Here is a 16,365-nt window from a genome sequence, read left to right as displayed (position 1 = left end):
TAACGAATAAAACCAAACTGATTTATTTAAGGTCTGAGCTGCCAAGACAGTTACAGATAATTTAATTTAGTGGAAGACTATGAATGACACAATGAATGTTAAAATTAAAAACTGTCTTTATTTAATATGAAATAGTTAGTGAAGCAAATAGGTATTACAATAAAATCATACACTGCATTGATATTCATAGTCTAAGATGAAATGATGCATTTGGGGTGATCTGTCCCTAAATTAGAAGCAGGGCCGGATTAAGGGGAGGGCTAGCCGGGCAGCTGCCCCATGCGCTAACCTATGGGGGGCGCCTGATGGCAACTGTAAGGTGTGGAATGCACTGGGGGGGCGGGGCTGTGCATGCGCCGTGCGCCCTGGGGCAAAGCCACGCATGCGTTGCGCACCCACTGCCCGGGACGCAGGAATGGCTTGAGCCAGCCCTGATTAGAAGAATGGATATCACCCTTTATTTAAAGGTACCTTGATGATAGATGGCCATCCCCAATTTAAAATTAGCATGCTATCTTTTTTATAACTATAATAGTGTCCCTTAATTAATATAAAATCGATCCTGTTTAACATAATTAAACATATTCTGCTTTCTCATTGCTATTTTACATTGCCATCTTAAATAAAATCTGCATAAATGCCATGCCAATAACTATCAATATAGATATCATTTTCCAAACATCAGTATTCTGTCTAACGCATTTGTAAAAAACACTTAGGATGGAAATGTGTTCTCAGCATGACCTGCACCTATTTACTAATGCGTAAGTATAGTTTTCCTTACACTTTTTCCTATCTCTCAGATCAGCTCAGGCTTCAATCAGAGATGCTGACAGCCCCTGTGGGGCTCCTTTGGGCTAAGTGCGGGGGAGTGGCTCTGCAATCCTGGAAGGGGGAGGCCTCATGCTGAAGGGGTGGGGCCGGAGGCAGCCAGCCCTCAGCACCACTCAGAGCACACTGCACTCCTGTCAGGACCACACAGAGCATGCAGCATGGTGCTCCAGCAATGATTTAAAGGACCAGGGGATCTGGCCGCTGCCACTATAGACTATGAGCCTCAGGTCCCTTTGAATTACCAGGCCCCAGGCAACTGTCCCCTTTGCTCTTATCCCAGCCCCCAGTTGGCTAACCTGGTTCCAGCTCACAATAGAATTCAGCTCACTTAGGCATTTTACCTCGAAACTATTTATTTAAACAGAGTTAGAGCCAAATCATCTCATTGGAAGCACCTATGGCTGGGAAGGAACACAAATGCGGATGAAGGTGTGGATTCAGTTGTTCGCATCTTCACCTCCTCTCACCTGGACTCCAGCAATGCAGCATACTTGGCCATGAAGCCTTCAGCATGTGGGGCAATTCCAACTAGTGCAGAATGCATCTCCCAGCAGCACGTCACTCTTTCCTTCCCTCTTTACACTGGCTTCCCACAGCATTTCACATAAAGTTCAAGGGATCATGGGCAGTGAGTTTTTGGGCCTGTGGTGCCCATGCTTCAGCAATATTCAGAGCTGGGGGCCCTGCTCCACCAATATTTGGAGCTGGGTCTCTCCCCCAGCCCTGCCTGGAGCAGGCCCTGGCCTCCACCTGCTGGCCCCTCCGCAGGTCCTACCACCTTGGCCCCAGAGCATCCCCCCATCCCGTCCCTGCCGTACGCAGCTTTCAGTCCAGCTCCCCCTTGCCAGTGCATGCTGCCGGCTGCTGCTGCCATGCTCAGCATTTACAGGTGAGCGGGGAGACACCAGGTGTGACATGACATCATGGCCCGGGACTTTAAAACTTCTCGGTGCGGCGTTGCGCCGCACGGCCTACCTCAGGATCGGGAGTCCAGGGACTTCTGGGGCTCGAGCGCAGACTCCGGCCCTGCAAAGTGGAAGGCAGAAGGTAAGGTAAGGTAGGATAGGGGAGGGGAGGAGAAAGGGGAAAATTAGGGGTAAGGGGTCGGAGAGGAAGGGGCTTGTGCAGACGGGGAGGGGAAAGGAGAGGGGAAGGAAGAAGAAAGGGGAAGGCACCAAGGGACAGCGTGGAGGAGAGGCAAATGCAAGGGGGCCAAATGCAGACAATGAGGAAAAGGGCAGGAGGGGAGGTGTCAGTGGGAGGGGGGACAGGGTGATGCTGGGAGAGGAAAGAGTAAGGGCATTGGGGGCTAGAGGGGGGAGAGGGAGGTGCTGGGAGAAGGCTTGAAAGAAGGGGTGGGCATGAGAAAGGTGGGGATGGAACAAGTCATGTGTGAGGGCACAGAGGGGCATGAGGGGAATGGGGGCAGAGAGTGGTGAGGGGGTGGGCATCCGGGAAAAAGAGGGCAAAGGGGGCAGGGGCAGTAATGGAAGGGGAGGCACCAGGAGGGTGCAGGGCTAAGGGAAGTTACAGGTGCCAGGAGATTCTGGAGGTGAAGCAGAAGGGCAGACACCTGCAGGGGAGGGACCAGCACCAGAAGAGAGAGGCAGGGCTGGTGTGTAGAGGGAGGTGTTAGGAGAGGGGATGAGGAGGGGTAGCTCACCTGATCAGAATGGGGCTACTGGAGGAGTGGGCACAGGGGGGAGAGAAGGGATGGTGGAGGGGGACAGGTCGCAGGAGGGCTGAGGGCAGGAGTCAGGTCAGCAGAGGGGGGTGAAGAGTTGGGGGGCAGCAGGCACCAGGGTAGCTGATGGAGCAAGGGGAGGAGACATGGCAACAGAGGGCTTAAAGGTTAGGTTTCAGAGCGTAAGCTCCAGGCTGAGCTATAACTTCAAAGCTTTCTCAACACAGCAGTTTGTATAATGTGCTACCATGAGCTCCACCAGCCTAAATCTATTAGCCCAGGCTTGAAGGCTTGTTCCTGCAGGCTGTGTAGACATACAGTTAGGTAACAGGGTCCCAGGGCTCCTTCCCTATGGAGACAGTAGTCATCTTGGGGTTGTGGATTACAGTGGGAGCCATGCTGCCTGCTGCAACTGAGCAGAGGGAAGTGCTACAGTTCCATGCTATACAGAGGAGAGGGCCACAGAGAGCATTTCCCATATCAGCTCTCGTCTGTCAATTGAAACCAGGCCTACCAACTGGATGGGGCAAAGGGGGCAGTTGTCCTGGGGCCCAGTGATTCATAAGGGCCTGGGGCTCTCAGCTGTTGCCGCTGCTACCTCAGGAGCAGCAGTGGCTCAAGCCCCAGGCCCTCGCAATCATTGTTGGAGCACCGCATGATGCATTCTGGGTGGCTCTGAGGGCTGGCTGGGAGGAGGTGGGGGGCAGAACCAGCATGATGCACTACAGACAGAGCTGAGGACTGACTGCCCCCAGTCCCTCCTGTGTAGACGGGCCAAATTTCAGAAAAGCCTCTTCCAAAAGAAAAGCAGAAAAAGATACACAAATTGCGGTTCTCAATTTGCTTACCTTTTTCTGACTTTTCTTTGCAGTCTAGACATAGCCTGGGACTCTTGGGGCACCACCATCTCCACTGGCTCCAGTTAAATCTCATAGGGTATGTCTACACTACCCTCCTAGTTCGAACTAGGGGGGTAATGTAGGCATACCGCACTTGCAAATGAAGCCCGGGATTTGAATTTCCCGGGCTTCGTTTGCATAAGCGGGGAGTCGCCATTTTTAAAACCCCAGGTGTACCGGTAGTTCGGAATAGGAAGCCTAGTCCGAACTACCTAGTTCGTGCCCCGTGTAGCTGTGCTGCACGGGGTTCGAACCAGCGGGGTTTTAAAAATGGCGGCTCCCCGCTTATGCAAACGAAGCCCGGGAAATTCAAATCCCGGGCTTCATTTGCAAGTGCGGTATGCCTACATTACCCTGCTAATTCGAACTAGCGGGGTAGTGTAGACATACCCTTACGGACTGGGATGTGAGACATTGATTCCCTCCCTCCTGCCCAACCCCAGGTCCTTTTCCTTCCCCACTTCATTTTTGCTTTCTCTTCCCTCTCCCCCTTTTCCTTGTAACAAGATGTTGGTGTAGTCGGCCAAGACGCTATATTTTGTAAGACTAATGCAAGCCTGTAGCCAAAAAAAGGCAACTAAAAGCAATTCCCTAAACAGCATTAAATGTTAAATGCTGGTTAACAAGGCTGCCAGGTTTCAGAGTGCCTGAGATGATAGTCACACGCATGAGTTTTTTCTGCCATAAAGCTGCAAATGAACATCAACACCAGAGACAGAAGCTGCATCTTTGACTTGTTTTGATTTATAGAAAATAAAATCAACAACAGTGACACCTCCATCTCTTATTAACTAACTCCCCCACCACAGACCCCAAGAAAAGGACAGTTATTACTGTCATTGACACCATGTAAAACAAACAAGGGGGATTTTCTTCTATAACTCTCATCAGCTACAGGCATAGGGAAGCAGGGATGTTGTTAAAAATAAACCTTACTTAATACTTGATATTTCAATGCTTTTATTATTTCCCCTTCTGCGTCTTTGATAAGAGGCAAAAAGAATTGTTAATAGTGTGTTTTCCATGGTAATAAGCAGGTTAAGATCTCTTTATCCCTGAATCTTGCTTAAAACTATTAAATGTTAAATAATAGCTGGATTATGTTAATACCTTTCACTCTTTGGGCCCATGTATTTCATCTAAATTAATACAACAGTACTTAATACAGTGGCAGAATACAGGGCCTCAGTTGAACTGGAAACATGTAAAGCATAATGTATAAAGCAGAGGATTTGAAAGATAGTGAAGAATATGAACCAAATTCTGCTCTCAACAGTTGAACAATTGTTTTAGGGACAAATTCTTCCCACAGTTACAGCAATGTAAATGCAAATTAACACTAGTGAATTCAATGGCATATTGTCACAGGGTTGGTATACTCTGTTGACCCTTAGGGACAACTCCTCCTCTCACGGTGGTATAGCACAATAGCCAAGGTCAAGCCTTAGATTTAGGGCAGTATGGCCTAAAACCTGGAGCCAGTAGAACTGCCCTTCAATGCATGACGGTAGAACCTAGTGGTAAGAACCAAGAGGATCATTCTTCTTTGTACGTGATAGTATGGCTGAACAGCCAGAGTCAATATGGCTGTCCTTCTGTGCCGGGAAGTGTGGTCTCTTGGCCAGGGTCATTAGAACCACCCTTCAAGATGAGATGGTGTGGCCCTGGCAGCCAAAGTTTATAGGATTGCCCTTCTGATCAGATTAATATGACCTGCAGGCCGCAAAGAAGGTGGATTGGAAGGTGGGCTCTCTTTACTTCACTGGATCCTAGCACATGGCCCTAGCAGTGTCAAATGTATTTGCTTCTGAGTCAGCAGGGCTCCCTCCAAAACATGCTGACTCTGTTTCTAGTTCCACAGCCAGATCGAAGTCTGGTTCCCTAAAATTACTTTCTACCCTGTCTTCCTGCTTTGTGGACTGCAGTTACTTGGGTTCTCTGGGGTAACATACAGGTGAAGCTCCCGACATTGGCTTCCATGGCCATGCAACTATTTGCCAGGGTCTTGGTGTGCCTGGCCTCTACACCCCAGGACTACAACAGCTCCCAGTAAGATTCTGCAAAGCACATTATCTCTTCTCATCAGTCCAGGCAACTGAGCTGAAATACTCCTTTCTATATTGTGGTTCCAAGTAGTGCCTGACTAGCAGAGGTAAGGGTGTGTGTATAGTTTCCTCCACCCACAGTATAAGGTTAACTCCTTTCTGTAGAATGTGGAGCAGGTCTGCCTCCATCATAAATACACATATATGAAGGCAGAATCTGATCCTGTGTATCCAAAGCAAAACTATTCTGAAGCAAACAATTAGAATAAAATACAATGGAGCTGCCTCCCAAAGGACCTATGACTTACATAGGGGTTAGTTTTTGCTATTAAGGAAAACTAATGAGAAGAGGATTTCCACCTCCTGCATTTTCTTTCAGTGTTGGCCTGTGATAAAAACTGACTAGCACAAAGATCCAGTGACATTTAGCATATGTTAATAAAGTGTCAGAGATAGTGCAGGGGGCAGCCGACTGGATGTGGCTGTTTTATATAGTCACAATGAGTTTCATCTGAAAACCAAATTGAGAACTGTTTTTCATTAACTTTACCATAACAAAGTACTAAAACAGCAGAAAGTGTCTTTGCTGGATTGCTTGTGAGCAAAGACATGAGGAGAATTTATAGTGTGAGTTTGTCAGTATTATGATAGATATTAATATAGTCAAATGCTCCACTGTTGTTTTGTAATAGCTAGTTTTCCGATCCATAGTAGTTTTGCAATCACTGCATCAATACTTACAATGTAAAATGTTTGTTAAACTATTAGATAAAAAGTAAACAGAATTTGCACTGTAAGTTGTGTCAGAATGTAATAGATGCACTTGATCCTCACCCGGCTTTTCAGAGAGAGGTACTTGAGATAGCAGATTGTTTCAGATGAAACTGCCATCTGGAAATTTTGTGAGGAAACTGATTATGACTGAGGTTTAAAGGGATACTTAAAGAAAAAGAGCACTATGTGAAGGAAAGAAATTTCCATTACTAAGGGTGTGTCTAGACTACCTAGTTTTGTCGACAAAAGTGGACTTTTGTCGACAAAACAATACCAGCGTCTACACTACTGCGGAGTTCTGTCGACATAACGTCGACAGAACTCCGCGGTTTTGTCGACGCTGGTATACCTCATTTTATGAGGCAAAACACCTTCTGTCGACAGAGTTCTGTCGACAGAAGGTGTTATTGCCTGTAACGTTGCGTCCAGACTACGGAGTTCTGTCGACAAAGCGGCTTGCTTTGTCGACAGAACTCCATGTGTCTGGACGCAAATTGTCGACGGAAGTTTTGTCGACAGTATCTGTTGACAAAACTTCCATCGACAAAACGCGGTAGTCTAGACGTACCCAAACTTAGAACAAAATTGATTATAAGGAAGTTACAGAAAAATGAGATATGTTTTGCAACATTCGATTCACTTGTATTTTTAGCAAACCTACTACCACAGTATCTATATAAGCATTTAAAATGTTTCACAGTATAGTGGTGTGAATTATTTTCATTTTGCAATATGAAAAATGTATCTATTTTAAAAATGTGCATCTGTGTGTCTGTCCATCTTTGAGTCCATTTGTTCAAGAACTCCTCCTAAATGGTAAGACTTAGGACCACCAAATTAGATATGCAGTTTCCTCTTATCCTAACTAAAGGCAATGTTACGGTTTGGTTGTGTGAGGATAATGGGATGTGCCTGGAATTCAATTGTTTTTCATAAAATGGAAAGGGAGGGGCCTGGTAGGAGGGAGTTATACTGCAGAATGACCACAGAGGGGCAGCAAGTGACTGACAGTAGCCGATAACCCGGCCTGCCCTGGAGAGGAGCTGCTGGCCGCTGTGCAGCCCCACTGTCCCCCCAGCCTCCAGGGCCAGACCTGGGAGTGTGAGTGGGAGGCCTGTGAGGCCCACCACCACCACCCTGGGGCCAGGCCCGGGGAGTGCTCGCAGGAGGCCTATGTGTCAGATGGACATCAAGGTACCTCACGAATAGAGGATGGTTGCATTTAGTGCATACAGGGCCCAGGGCAGGGGAATGTGTGTGTGTGTGGGGGGGGGGGGGGCTCAGCAATCAGGGCTGGGGATGGAGGGGTCCTGGGTGGCTGTAAGGTGTGTGCGGGGGAAGGGCACATTTTGGAAGGGTGGGGGAGGGAGTTGCAGCCACACATACCAGACTGCTGCTGCTCTTCTTCCTCTGACTTTTGGGGAGCAAGACAGGTCTGTACACAAGAATTTCTATGGAGGGAGGTGCTTTTTTTTTGGTAAATGTGGACTGCAAGAGTGTGAACACCTCCACTCCATGGTCCCCCAAGTAAGTGTGCTCTGGCTGGCTTGGGGAAGGCTGGGGCTGACCCCCCCACCCTCCCACAAAGAGCAAGGCCGAGCCCTGGCCTCACTCCTGGGGGAGGGGAGAAATCAGCTCCAGCATTCCCCCAGCCAGCCAGAGCATGAGGGAGGAAGACTCAGGCAGCGTACCACTTCTGCCTTTCTCAGCCATCCAGAGCACACTTACTTGGGGGAACATGGGGGTTTGTGTTCACACCCTTTGCACACCTCCCTCCCTCCCCCACCCCCTGTAACAGGACTGATATATCAAACATACATCTTTGGGTTCCTTTGTCTTTTACATAGAAAAATTCATCCCTTTCTTGTAAATTTTGATCCTCACACACATATCCCAAATTTTCACATTCTGAAACATGTTAGTGGTTTTCCAGTGTTGTTTTTCTTTATATGCCCAGGAACGATGATCAGTGGAATACATAATTAATTTTTTTTCGCTGGATTCCCATAGGTACCACTGAATAGATATCAATCGTTAGGCTAGAGCAGGTGTGGGGAACCTCAGGCCATGGAGCCTGGATCTGGTCCCTGAGGCTCAGGGCCTCTCCCCAGAATTGGGGAGTCTGTGCTGGTGCTCCTAGGCCAGGTCCAGTAGGAGACCTGTGAAGCCCCTCTTCCCCAGAGCACTGGTGGTAGGCACCTTTGCAGCCCCTCGCCTCACTCTCAGGTGATCAGGGTACAACTCCCTCTCCCAGCCAGCAGCCAGGGCGCAGCCCCACCCACATCCAACCACTCTGTGCTCAGCATAAGTATAAATTGGGGGTACCTACCTCCTATACAAAGGCAAAATGAAACAGATTGAAAAGTTGGTCCAAAAAACTGGAACTCACTGGGGCATTTAGCCTACTAGATTCATGCTCTTCCATATCCCCCAGTCACATTACTGGATTTTAAAGGGAGCAGCCAGATCACTGCTGTGCCCCAAGGGAGTGTTTGCCCCAAAATCTATACAAAGGGGGCTGTGTGAGGTTTCAAATGAAAGCTTGTGTTCTACTGATTCTTTGTATGATATTCATGTACTTGTGTGATAGCTGTATGTAGAGATATGAATATGGACTCTGCTTATATTGTGAATGTTTTCTGTCTGAGACAGAGCAAGGGGCCTGGAATGTCCAGTCAATGACTATGCTAATTAGCACAGTTCCAAAGACAAGGACTCTCAAGGTGAACAATACACACCTGAGGAATGTGTCTGGGAACCTGCAAATAATGGCTGCTGACATAGGAAACAGGGATAGGCCGCTGGACCAGGTGACCTACTCTGGCCAGGGAGATGCCAGGAGAGATATATAAATGCCATGTGGCAATCTCCATTTTGTCTTCAATTCTGCTCCTGATCCAAGATGCAGCCTTGCGAGGGACAGAGAGCTGGGAAGAATTATGGACCCATTCTCACATAGGATGTTCACCAGAGACTTTTAAGATAGCAGTTTGTAACATCTCTGCTGAGAGCCTGCATTGAGAACTTGGTGATTCAATGCCTGTAATGTATTCTCCTTAACAACCTTACTCTCATGCTTTTCTTTCTTTTATTAATAAACGTTTAGATTTTAGATTCTAAAGGATTGGCCCAGTATGGTCTTGTGGGTAAGATCCAGAGTGTAAATTGACTGGGAACTGTGGCTGGTTTTTTGGGACTGGGAGAACCCGTTCAGGGTAGGTGAGATTGGGTTCTATAACCCCTCACATGTGTGTTATGCCCGGGGCTGATTGTGGCTTAGGGAGAGCTGGAGTGTCTGAGGGGTTTTGCATTTGAAATTGGCAGCTGAAGCGCTCTGTGTGACTGCTTTATGACCTGTTTGGGAATGGTCTCCAGTCTGGGGCTGTAAGGAGCCCTGTTTTTTAAGCAGTCACCCTGAGCAGACGCCCTCAACTGTGCCCAGAACTGGCCCGGTCCGTCTCAGTGGCAGAGAGAACCCATTCAGGGTAGGTAAGATTGGGTTCTATAACCCCTCACCTGTGTGTTAGGCCCGGGGCTGATTGTGGCACAGGGAGATCTGAGGGGTTTTGCTCGTGAGGCTTCCTGCTGGCTGGATTGGATCCACTTTTCATGAACTCAAAGAGTGCTTCTCCCCTGAATCCTCTAAAGATATTTCTTCACTACCCGTTGGATTGACAGGCAGCCATCAATCCAGTGAAGATCAATTGCTGAGCACTCTCCCATCGACTCTGGTATTCCACCAAAATGAGAAGAGTAGGGTGAAATTCTCTCAGGGCTCCTTAATAAACATGACACAAGCTTTCTTTCAGCTAAATGTACTGGTGCCTAGGGACAGATAAAAAGATTGAACAGTTAATAGTGGTTCTCAAAGTCCTAAAATAAAATCCATCCTTACAACACAAAAGCTCGTATTCAGCTCTTGCACCTTCAACCAGTCCTGGAGCTATTCTGTGCCAGTTTGCTGATGAGAGGAGCTATCATTTGCTGCCCTGACCTGGGGCCAAGAGGTTGGCTTTTTCCACTATAGCAGGTGCAGGTGGCTGTCCCCACCGCCATGGTCCCAGGGCTGGTGGAGCTGGTTCTCCACTGGCAGCCAGAAGAGCTATTTCTCCCTGCCATAGCCCTGGCACTGGTGAAGCTGGCTCTTCCTCCCTCTCTCCTTAGCCCTGGGGCTGGAGGAGTTCACTCTACCTGCCCTGGTCCTGGAGGAGTTCTCTGTCCCCACTGATTGGAGGCCCTGTGCCATCACTTGTCCTGACTTATACATATCCTTATGAGGACTAAGACTATGATCTTGATTCAGTGTTATATGGGAAGCCAGTGTAAAGAGCAAAGAACAGGTTTGACATGATCATGGTAATCTGCAGTGTACTGTAGTAAATGGAATAGTCTAACAGCTAATGGCTTCATGCCCAGCTATACTGCATTCTGTAGGCCAGGCGGGAGGTTATGAAGGCTTGAATAATTGGGACCCCAGGTCCTTGCTCGTCAAGATGTCTGCCAGCTGGGGGGACAATCCAAGAGCATTCCTGAACTACACGCTGAACTAACCAATTATAGGTGAGTACCTTCAAGGAGATGGCATTGTTTACTGCAAACGCTTGTTGTTGGGGTTCAGCTTGAGCCAATTGTTCTGTGTCCTGAGCTGATCTCCTCCCACCACTAAGCTATCTTTGTGATAGTGGTGTGGTCATGTGGGCTGAAGGATAGGTAGAGCTGTATGTCCATGCCACTGGTTCATCTAGGCTACGTCTACACTGCACTGTACTTTGAAATAAGATACACAATTTAAGATATGCAATTTGCATACCTTATTTTCATCTTATAAAATAGCTTATTTTGTAATTTGGCATTGTCGACACAGCATCAAATTTTGAAATAACCCACTATTCCAAAATATCCCTTACTCCTCATGGAATGAGGTTCACAGGGATGTCAGAATAGCGAGCCCGAAATAATGGGCTTGCTGAGTAGACATGAGATAGCTATTTCAGGATACTCTGGTTTCTCGAAATAGTGTTGCAGTGTAGATGCTGCTGATTTGATGAACCAAGCCTTTTATAGGTATCAGAGGGATAGCCATGTTAGTCTGAATCTGCAAGAACAACGAGAAATCCTGTGGCACCTTATAGACTAATAGATTTATCGGAGCATAAGCTTTCGTGGGCAAAGACCCACTTTGTCAGATGCGTGTTGTGGAAAATTCCAGAGGCAGGTATAAATATGCAGCCATAAGAAAAAAGTTCCAATCAAGAGTAAGGCTAGAGATAACGAGGTAAATTCAGTCAGGGAGGATGAGGCCCACTTCTAGTAGCTGATGTGGAGGTGTAAACACCAAGAGAGGAGAAACTGCTTTTGTAGTTGGCTAGCCATTCACAGTCTTTGTTTAATCCTAAACTGATAGTATCAAATTTGCAGATGAATTGTAGCTCTGCAGTTTCTCTTTGAAGTCTGTTCTTGAAGTTTTTTTGTTGCAGGATGTTGGAGGCAAAGGAGGAGCAAGGGGAGAGTTAAAATGGATGTTGTTCTCCTTCTCACCTGTTAATGATGTTATTTGGTTTCCTAAACTGTTAAAGTGTTACCTGTTAACCCCCTACCCCTTCCCTGAGTGAGTGCAGAAGAATGTCTGAGATGGATATCAGAGGCGGGAAAACTCTGAGGTAAACAGCAGAAGTAAACAACAGTGTACACGGCCCCCCTGCAGGGAGTGTACCTGGCCCCAAGAGGCCCAGAGACTCAGAAGCTGCATGTGGCTGATCCTTAAAGGAGAGAGGGACAGAGACACAGTGGGTTGACCATCAAGTGGAGCCTCCCAGAATGCCCTCTGCTCGGATTGCCTGGCCAGCGGACCAGCTTAGGAGTCAACTTGGGAAGATCAAACAACATGAACTGCCTTCTGCTCACCTGATCATCCTGCCTGGGACTGTAAGTGTGGTTGAGTGTACGAGTGAGATTCCCCTCCCTTCCCAGTTTTAACTGAATAAACAAATCCTTTACACTCCTATGTGGTGATCCCCTCTCCTTAGTGTTTAAAGCAGTTGCAATCCACATCACCTTGCAACACAGGATGGGTACTTTTAAATCTGCTACTGTGTGTCCAGGAAAACTGAAATGTTCTCCTACAGGTTTTTGTGTATTGTTGTTCTTGATATCTGATTTGTGTCTGTTTATTTTTTTACGTAGGGACTGTCCAGTTTGGTCGAGGTATATGGCAGAGGGACATTGCTGGTGCATGATTGCATATATTACCTTGGTAGATGTGCAGGTGAATGAGCCCATAATGGTGTGTCTGATGTGGTTAGATCCTGTGATGGTGTCACTGGTGTAGATATGTGGGCAGAATTGGCACCGAGGTTTATTGCAGGGATTGGTTCCAGAGTTAGAGTTACTGTGGTGCGATGTATAGTTGCTGGTGAGAATTTGCTTCAGGTTGGCAGGTTGTCTGTGGGCAAGGACTGGCCTGCCTCCCAAGGTCTGTGAGAGTGGGGGATCATCAGAGCCCAGGATGGGTTGCAGATAGCTGATTATGCATTGGAGGGGTTTTAGCTGGGGACTGTAGGTGATGTCCAGTGGTGTTCTGTTATTTTCTTTGTTGGGCCTGTCTTGTAGCATGAGGCTTCTGGGTGTATGTCTGGCTCTGTTGATCTGTTTCCTCATTTCCTCAGGTGGGTATTGTAGTTTCAAGAATGCTTGGTGTAGATCTTCAATTACATCTATAGCAAGCAACAACCATATGGTAATGGCTCATAAGGGGACAGGAGGCAGGTAAGAGATGAGTACTAAAATGAGACTTGGATAGAGATACTGCCACAGGGTTGGTTTAAATTAATCTTCATTACATATTCCCTGTGCTGGCCTGTGATCGAGGAAGTAGATTAGAATCTATTAAAGTGTATATTGTAAGGACGTTGTCAAGAGAGCTGAGAGATCGGGGTGGGTACTCTTCAGTTGTAACTATAGTATAAATAAATAAATAAATTTAAAAAGAAATGGACTATTCAGTACATTGAATACTTGGGCTATGTGCTCTTTTACTTGACTCCTCAGTAAAGAGTGCTAATCTTTTCTATCTCCCTTTTCCTAATCATTCTCAGTCTTCCTCTCTAAACCTCTTCTATTTCTGCTGTATCTTTTTTGGAGCTAGGGAGATCAGAACCATTGGTATTATTTCATCAATTCAGAGAATGACATGATTCTACTTGCAGTCTCACTTTTATCACACTCTTTATTTATCTGAAATCTTGTTTGCTTTTTTTAACTGCTGTGGCACACTGAGGAGAAGTCGGCAATGAGCTGTCCACAGTGATGCTGAGGTCTATTTTTCTGAATGGTTACAGTTAATTTAGAATCCAGCAGAATAGATGAATGGGACAGTTTATTCCTTCCAGTGTGTATTACCTTGCATTTGTTAGCATTAAATATTAGTTATTAAAATTAAATGGTGCCACATGCGGTGGATTTATTCACTCGTATCACTTTGAGATGATAATAGCAGTAATAGCTATGTCTTATCTAATGCTTTTTATCAGTAGATCACATTGAAAATTGAATTTTAAATGATCCCCTGATGCAATTGTGATGCTTCTTTTGGGGTACCCAGAATTGTGAGCCACTGTTACCCTTCTCAGCCTCAGCAACTGGGAGTTTTGCTCCTGCTAAGCTCTGTGTCAGCTTTCTGAAACATTAGCTTGTCTGCCCTGCCAGCAAATGTACAGGACTTTGCCAGTCCTTGTCTTGCAAGTAACATCCAGGGAACCCCCAACTCCTGAGTTCTCCTAAAGTGTCTTTCTGCTGTGTCCAATCCTTATCACTGGACACTCATAGAAGCAATTAAATTCTCTTGCCCCAGAGAAACCAGATGTACATCACTCTGTTAGATTAGCTCTCCAATTTAATACGCAGCATTGAGGTATTTTATAATAAAACAAGAATAAAGTTTTGAACAAAGAACAAATTACTTAGGTGATAATAGGTTAGCACGAGACAGGTATAATTACAATAAGCAAAACAAAACGCACCCTCCTGTGACTAAAACTTAATTTCAACATGTTATAATCTTTGTATAAGTAGATGTCTCACCTCTAGTGAGTCTCCTTTGCCTCCCAGGTCAAGAGGATCCACTTTTCATGAACTCAAAGGGTGGTTCTCCCCTTAATCCTCTAAGGATATTTCTTCACTCCCCTCTGGATCGACAGGCAGCCATCAATGTAGTGAAGATCGATTGCCGAGCACACTTCCATCGACTCTGGTATTCCACCAAAATAAGAAGAGTATGAGAATTGATAGGAGAATTGATAGGAGACTGTCAGGTGTTGACTTATCGCTGTGAAGATATCATGGTAAGCAGACCTAAGTATGTCGACTTCAGCTGTATTTTTCACATAGCTGAAGTTGTGTAACTTTAGGTTGAGGGTTCTGTGGTAGAATAGATGAAACCGAAGTGATGGATGACTCAAATGTTTCTGTGCTTCCCTTACATTACTACAAAGTTATTGTTTCCATTTCAAGAACTAGGAAGACCTCCTGAGGGTGCAGACTCCAGGCCCATCAGGATGCTTAAGTGGTCAGCTCCCCTATTGGTTAGCTTGGTTGTTTTGTTTACCTCATACGTAAATATACATTCCATTGTGATCAAGCTGGTCAGACAAAACAATGATTTTCAAGGCCTGCACATTACCAATTTTGACACTTTACATAACCTCTTTTAGCTACAGATTATGACAACAGTATGTTGGGGGCAATGAGTTTGTTAGGCCTAATATAAGTTATGGTGCAGTGTGTCCTCTTTGCCCAAAGTCACAGCAACCAAAACAAAACTACTGCCCTCTATGTTCAAGACAATTTCTTTTAATCATGAGGCACTAAAAGTCTTTGATTAGAAAACCCCATAACTATGTATTTTCAGATGTTAATCACTAGAGAAACTTCATACAGTTCTATGCTATAATAGAAAGTGTTGATGAATAATGACTAATTAAACACAAAATGTCTGAGTTCAGGGCAAATATCCCTCATTAATTATATCAAATTATGGTCCTATTCCCTAATTACTGGCTTTGAGTTTTCTGACAGATACAACCTCTTTATAATTTCTGTAGTTTCTTCCTATTTAGTGTTGCCAAAATATAATCTTTACCCTCCATTAATATCTTTGCTCAAAGCAAGGTTATTTCTCACTCTGATACTTTCTATACTCACTCCGATCTGTCTAAAATGGTGCTTCTAAAACTATCTTCATCTCTAGACATGGCAAACACATTATGGTCCTCTGATTCTGTACTGTAGTCGCCTGAGCCTTAGTACATCAAACTGAGCCTCATAAAACCCTGCATCACTTTGCCCCAAATTACATCTCTGCTTTCATTTCACTTCCACTACTTCTGGTACCTACACTCTTCCAAAGCATTGAAGCACATATGTAACTGAGTCAGAATTTGGCTAGCAGAAATTTGGTATTAAGCAATTACGCACAAGGGAAAAGGATCACAACCTGATTGTCAAATACCAGCTCGAGTTTCCAGGGCTGGCAGATAGAACCCCTTCCCCCCAATCTATTTACTTGTGCACTGAGAAATTTGATTTGGAAGCCATTGAGACATGATAATTACGGAAACCCATGGCACCACTTTTAAAATTTATTTCTTTTTTGGCACAAAGTTAAATATTGGTAAAACTGCTCTTTCAATTAATCATTTCACCATGGTCAAACCTTGCATAAGAGAAGTACGTTACCTGATGGGCTTTTAATACATACCCATTGCCCTGTAGATCAACAGCATAAGGGAAAGGGGCAATAAGAGAAAGGTCTTTAACTTTTCCAGATTGGATTAATCTACTTTGATTCTTTTAGAAATAAAAAAAAATCAATCAGGCTATAAGAAATATGCATTATTATTATTGTCTAATAGGTTGGACTTGATGACTTACTGATGTCCATTCCAGCTAGACGTGTCAACTAGAGGATTTACTTGGCATTGCTTGGGTTCTTAACTCAAGTAATTTTTGTTAGGTGTTTTTTGGAAAATAAACTGAAAATGAACATGCATCTTTTGAATCACTGCTCTAGAGTAGGGATGGTGAGGAGGGATTCTGTATGCAGGCTGGTCCGGGAGAAAGGACTACCCCAGCC

General features: G+C 45.5%; 1 long non-coding RNA gene across 1 annotated transcript in view; it reads right to left on the bottom strand.

The window, feature by feature from the left end:
- Positions 1-1,214: 1,214 nt before the first annotated feature.
- LOC149525561 (uncharacterized) overlaps positions 1,215-16,365 on the bottom strand; it is a 66,354-nt gene continuing 51,203 nt past the window's right edge. The window contains exons 3-4 of the long non-coding RNA XR_016348666.1: positions 14,316-14,481; positions 1,215-1,860 (exon numbers count right to left, since the gene is read on the bottom strand). This is a non-coding gene — a long non-coding RNA (uncharacterized LOC149525561). The remainder of the gene's footprint in view (positions 1,861-14,315; positions 14,482-16,365) is intronic.

This window comes from Pelodiscus sinensis, chromosome 1 (assembly GCF_052426305.1).
Source record: "Pelodiscus sinensis isolate ZL-2025 chromosome 1, ASM5242630v1, whole genome shotgun sequence".
Classification (NCBI taxonomy): domain Eukaryota; kingdom Metazoa; phylum Chordata; order Testudines; family Trionychidae; genus Pelodiscus; species Pelodiscus sinensis.
Note: the sequence above shows the minus strand (reverse complement) of the source record. Positions and strands in the feature narration are given on the sequence as shown.